The sequence below is a fragment of the Pongo pygmaeus genome, chromosome 12 (assembly GCF_028885625.2).
Source record: "Pongo pygmaeus isolate AG05252 chromosome 12, NHGRI_mPonPyg2-v2.0_pri, whole genome shotgun sequence".
In the NCBI taxonomy this organism is placed as follows: domain Eukaryota; kingdom Metazoa; phylum Chordata; class Mammalia; order Primates; family Hominidae; genus Pongo; species Pongo pygmaeus.
The window spans coordinates 35,642,513-35,648,139 of NC_072385.2; the positions used below are offsets into that span (position 1 = coordinate 35,642,513).

General features: G+C 39.8%; 1 non-coding gene across 1 annotated transcript; it reads left to right on the forward strand.

Annotated features, from left to right (window-relative positions):
• Positions 1-5,159: 5,159 nt before the first annotated feature.
• LOC129031029 (small nucleolar RNA U3) lies at positions 5,160-5,372 on the forward strand. Its single transcript, XR_008500908.1, has one exon. It is a non-coding gene; the product is annotated as a small nucleolar RNA U3 (small nucleolar RNA).
• The last annotated feature ends 255 nt before the right edge of the window (positions 5,373-5,627 follow it).

Sequence of the window (5,627 nt, forward strand, 5' to 3'; positions counted from 1 at the left end):
ACATTATGTACCTCTAGTGACTACTATACAGGTAATTCTTTTTTAATTAGATTCTTGACATACGGTAATAAACTTTTTATTTTGCCAATTAAGGACATAAGACAAACAAACGTCTATTATCTACTCTTCCCATCATTTCATCAAAAAGGTTTTGGCACCAAAAATTGGATAAGGATAGAATCTCAAACTAAAGCATAGTTTTTTATGGTGAATACTTCAGGACCATCTAGATTTGTGGGAAACCTCATCCATTTCTCTCATTTGTGGAACAGTGAAGCTTTATCATGGGCTGGAAATAAAAAAACATCAGAGGAAAATATTTCTGTACCGTGCCATATAGTCATAGTTCAGACTTTGTGGATCAAGAGTTGGCTTCAAGGCCATGAGAACTATGCAGCTGCACAAAGCCCCACACTTTAGAAGGGCCGTTTGCTTGGTTTAATGTTCTACTGTTACTGTTTTAAAATTCTTAATCATTTGTGAACTGGAGGCCCTGCATTTTCATTTTGTTCAGAGCCTCAGTTCTCTGTAGGTCAGATAGCCTCTGTTGCAACCACTCCTCTCTGCCACGGGAGCACAGACACAGCCGTAGACAGCATGCAAACAAATGAGAGTGGCTACATTCCATCAAAACTTTACTTCCAAATATAGGCCGCGGGCTGGATCTGGCCTGTGAGCCACAGTTTGCTGGCCTCTGGCTTAGAGCACAGGCTGTGGAGTAAGCAGGCTAGATTCAAATACTGATGCCAGGACTGCAGCTGCATGACACCTGGCCATTTACTTAACCTTCTCCAATTGCTACTTGCCCCCATTTCTAACTGTGGGGTAATATTGTAAGTCTACCTCTGGGGCTGCTGTCAGAATTAGCCCAATGATGTATGTAAACTGACTAGTACCCTCTAGTACAAACTTTCTAGAACTATTCTCATTTCTACTCCTACTGTCCTCTAGCATCACCTCTTTGCCAATCCTGATGCTGGGTTATTTACGTATTCCAACCTGTCTGTCTTTCTGGGAATCTTCCAAATTCCATATCAGAGGAAGCCGAAGTGTGTGGATCGTTTCCCTTTTCCTCCTTTTCCAAGTAGACGTTTTTGGCTAAAATTAGCAACAGTTTTCAATAAACCAGATGTGATCTCTCACCCAGGGTTCTGGAGTTTGGTGCAGAGTACACACTTTCATCAGATGTCCCCAGTGCTGGGCTGGTCAGAGGTACAATCGCTCCCTCTCTAAGTAATACATTTGCTTCTGCAACACATGCACACTTTCAACCTCAGGCATTCAGGTGTTCTTACACACTTGCCATGGTATTAACCTTCTCTCTGTCCATCATTAAAAATAATATAAGCGGCTGCTCAAGGAAATCAGAGAGGACGCAAACAAATGGAAGAACACTCCATGCTCATGGATAGAAAGAATCAATATCATGAAGATGGCCATACTGCCCAAAGTAATTTAGATTCAGTGCTATTCCCATTAAATTACCACTGACATTCTTCACGGAACTAGAAAAAAAATCCATATGGAACCAAAAAAGAGCCCAAGACAATCCTAAGCAAAAAGAACAAAACTGGAGGCATCATGCCACCCAACTTCAAACTATACTACAAGGCTACGGTAACCATAACAGCATAGTACTGGTACCAAAACAGACACATAGACCAAAGGAACAGAGCAGAGAACTCAGAAATAAGACCGCATATCTACAACCATCTCATCTTTGACAAACCTGACAAAAACAAACAATGGAGAAAGATTCCCTGTTTAATAAATGGTGCTGGGAGAACTGGCTAGTCATACGCAGAAAATTGAAACTAGATCCCTTCCTTGCACTTTATAAAAAAATAACTCAAGATGGTTTGAAGGCTTAAATGTAAAATCCAAAACTATAAAATCCCTAGAAGAAAATCTAGGCAATACCATTCAGGACATAGGCAATGGCAAAGATTTCATGATGAAGATGCCAAAAGCAATTGCAACAAAAGCCAAAATTGACAAATTGAATGTAATTAAACTAAAGAGCCTTGAAACAGCAAAAGAAACTATCATCAGAGTGAGTAGACAACTCACAGAATGAGAGAAAATTTTTGCAATCTATCCATCTAACAAAGGTCAAATACCCAGAATCTACAAGGAACTTAAACAAATTTACAAGAAAAAAAACCAACAACCTCATTAAAAAGTGGGCAAAGGACATGAACGGACACTTCTCAAAAGAAGAAATTTATGTGTCTGACAAACATATTGAAAAAGCTCAACATTATGGATCATTAGAGAAATGCAAATTGAACTACAATGAGATACCATCTCACACCAGTCAGAATAGGTGATTATTAAAAAGTCAAGAAACAACAGATGCTGGCAAGGCTGCAGAGAAATAGGAACACTTTTACACTGTTGGTGGCAATGTAAATTAGTTCGACCATTGTGGAAGACAGTGTGTAGATTCCTCAAAGACCTAGAACCAGAAATACCATTTGACCCAGCAATCCCATTACTGGATATATACCCAAAGGAATATAAATCGTTCTATTATAACGATACATGGACATGTATGTTCATTGCAGCACTATTCACAATAGCAAATACATGGGATCAATCTAAATGCCCACCAATGATAGACTGGATAAGGAAAACATGGTACATATACACCATGGAATACTATGCAGCCATAAAAAGAAATGAGATCGTGTCCTTTGCAGGAACATGTATGGAGCTGGAAGCCATTATCCTCAGAAGACTAATGCAGGAATAGAAAACCAAACACTGCATGTTCTCACTTATGAGTGGGAGCTGAACAATGTGAACACATGGACATAGGGAGGACAACAACACACAGTGGGGCCTGTGTTGGGAGGGTGGTTAGGGGAGGTAGGAGAGCGTCAGGAAAAATAACTAATGCATGCTGGTCTTAACACCTAGATGATGGATTGATAGGTGCAGCAAACCACCATCACACATGTTTATCTATGGAACAAACCTGCACACCCTGCACATGTATCTTGGTACCTAAAATAAAATAAAATTTTAAAAATAAAATAAAAATAATATAAGTGGCTTCTTACCTGGAGTAGGCTCTACAGTAAGTATGTTTTTGGAGTTTTTTTCTCCCTTATCTTCTTTACCGAGTTAAGGCCACAGATCTTAGGCTTTGAGTAACACATACCTAAAATCTAAACAAAATTGAAAATATTCCCCAAAGGGGAAAAACTGCACTTGTGCACGCACACACACACATATGCACACTTTTTTAACCTAAAATTTCAGGGGCTTAAAGATTCTCTGAGGGATCAGTCACAACCACTAAAGATCTATCTATGAAAACAGATGAATTCCTAATCGGGGGAATTTCAATGCTTTACTTGTTGAGGTATCAGAATCACAAGTTGTATCTAGCTAGAGTACCTGACAAGGAAGAAGTACATTCGTAAAAGTGTGAATTAACTAAGGTGAATTCCTAGGCATCTTGAAATCCTTTTAGGACCTAGTGATGATGAATGAGTGGCTTGTGGAAAAGCAGCACGTCAGCCATCCATTAGGATAGCTTTGCGTTCCCTTGGTGAGAAGATCTATACGGATGGTTCTTCCGGTTACTTTCAGGGTAGTGAGTTTTGCTTCGGAAAATGTGATTGATGTGGCTGTGCCTCCATGCACACATCATTAGTCTGTGGCGGGTAAGCTCAGATGGTCAGAGCACTGTGCTAATGAGGCGAAGGTTAGGGGTTCAGTGCCCACGTGGGCTACTTAGCTTTTGTCTCATTCATGTCCCCAGACTACTCCCAACACAGGCCACCTGTCTTGAAGATGTGTATCTATAGTCAGAGGGAGGAGCCATGTGCAAGCGTTTGGCTGGATCACTACAAATCTATCATGACTCTGGGAAATCAACCGCTGTATGAGATCCTGGCTATTGATGAGGGAACTCGCCTTCATTTAAAAGGGACAGCAAGCATAATTCTCAACGCACACATGGTCTCAATGGAGTGGATTTTGTGAATAACTTGTTAAACTGTCACTTAATTTTACATCCCTAGAAAATAGGTAACAGAGTGAGATGATTTTTGACAAAACAGTGGTGAGATGCCCTTCACTTAGGCAAAATAAATGTGAATATTTACTTACATATAGAGGGGCGTGCACTAGCACTCATGCTGCAGAAAATTCATTTCACAAAAACAACTACAGATGCTTTTGAATTATTTAATAGGTTAATCTTCGATTAAGTGTTATGAAAATAATAGTTGAATTCAACAAAACTTTTCATCTTCATATTTCTTTTAAAGAGCGAAGCACATGTTTGCTTCCAAAACTTCCTCATTTACCCTCACTTTAGGTAAAAGCACTATGATCTGACACCAGCCAGGGGTCAGGAGATAACCCTTAGGTCCTCCCTGACCCTCAGGCTCTCCATCTCCCAGACCTACAGGAAGACAAGAGGTTTTGTTTTAACTCCTTCAGGGCTCTCATATCTGTCCCTCCCTCATTCTTACTATCACGATTTCAGCTCAAACCCTGGTTACTTCCTTACTGGACCACTGGAGCACACAGCTAACTAATCTTTCATCCTTCCTTATCACTGAGAATAATTTCTGAGGGCGAGCTTTACAATCCGACTACCTGTGTTCAAACCCAAAATCTACCATTTGCTAGCTATGTGACTTTTAGCCTGTGCCTTTGTTTTTGTTCACCTGTAAACTGGGGACAAAAATAATAACAGGCTTATGGGATTCTTGTGATGATGTAAATTGGTTAATTTTATAAAAGGTGCTTAGAAAATTGCCTGGAATATAATACACACTTAACAAATGTTATCTGCTATTATTATTATTGCTAATCATTATCATCATTTCTATATCTACAGCATGGACTGGCTCAAGGTGTACTGCTCTAAATCCTACTTACTATAAGGCTTCCTCATCAAGTTACCTACCTTCTAACTGAGTCTCCTTATTGGCTGAAATGTTTACTCACATAGAGTTAATGACAGTGTCTCTGCATTAGAGGATTTGGTCAAGATCAGATTAGATATTGCAGTGGAGTGCTGAGGACAACAGCCGGCACGCTTAAAATGCTTGCTAAATGTGTACAAGTGCACAAGTTCTATTTTATTGATAAAAACCAACACCTATGTCACTCTCTTGTTTCCAATTATGTAATGTAAGACTATTCTTCTAGGGATCATTTCTATAGTTCAGTACCAGAGACGGTTCTCTGACAGTGTGGAGCACCAGAAACCATGAGAAGGAGGCACAGCAGTCTCTCCTGAGCATGGAGCCTGCTCTTAGTGTTGTTTTGCTGCAGCTGCTGTTTGCCACTGATGATCATTCCCTTCTTTCAGGAGAGTAGGAAGGGGGGGATGCAGTCTGAGTGGTTTCCATTAGGACTTTGAAAAAAAATCATATAATAGTTCCTCATTGAATATAGCCATTGTTCCCGACATGTTAGACGCTAAGAAACCCTTTGTCACATAACAAATTTCAAGCAGCTGTAAATGGTCTAAATACCTATGTGAGACTTCAGCAATATGGCAGACCCAGCTAATGTAGAGAAGTCCACCTCTTGATATGAATGCATAAATATGTTGAAAACAGGTAACAATGCACAAGCAAATTCAAAAGACTAAAGGA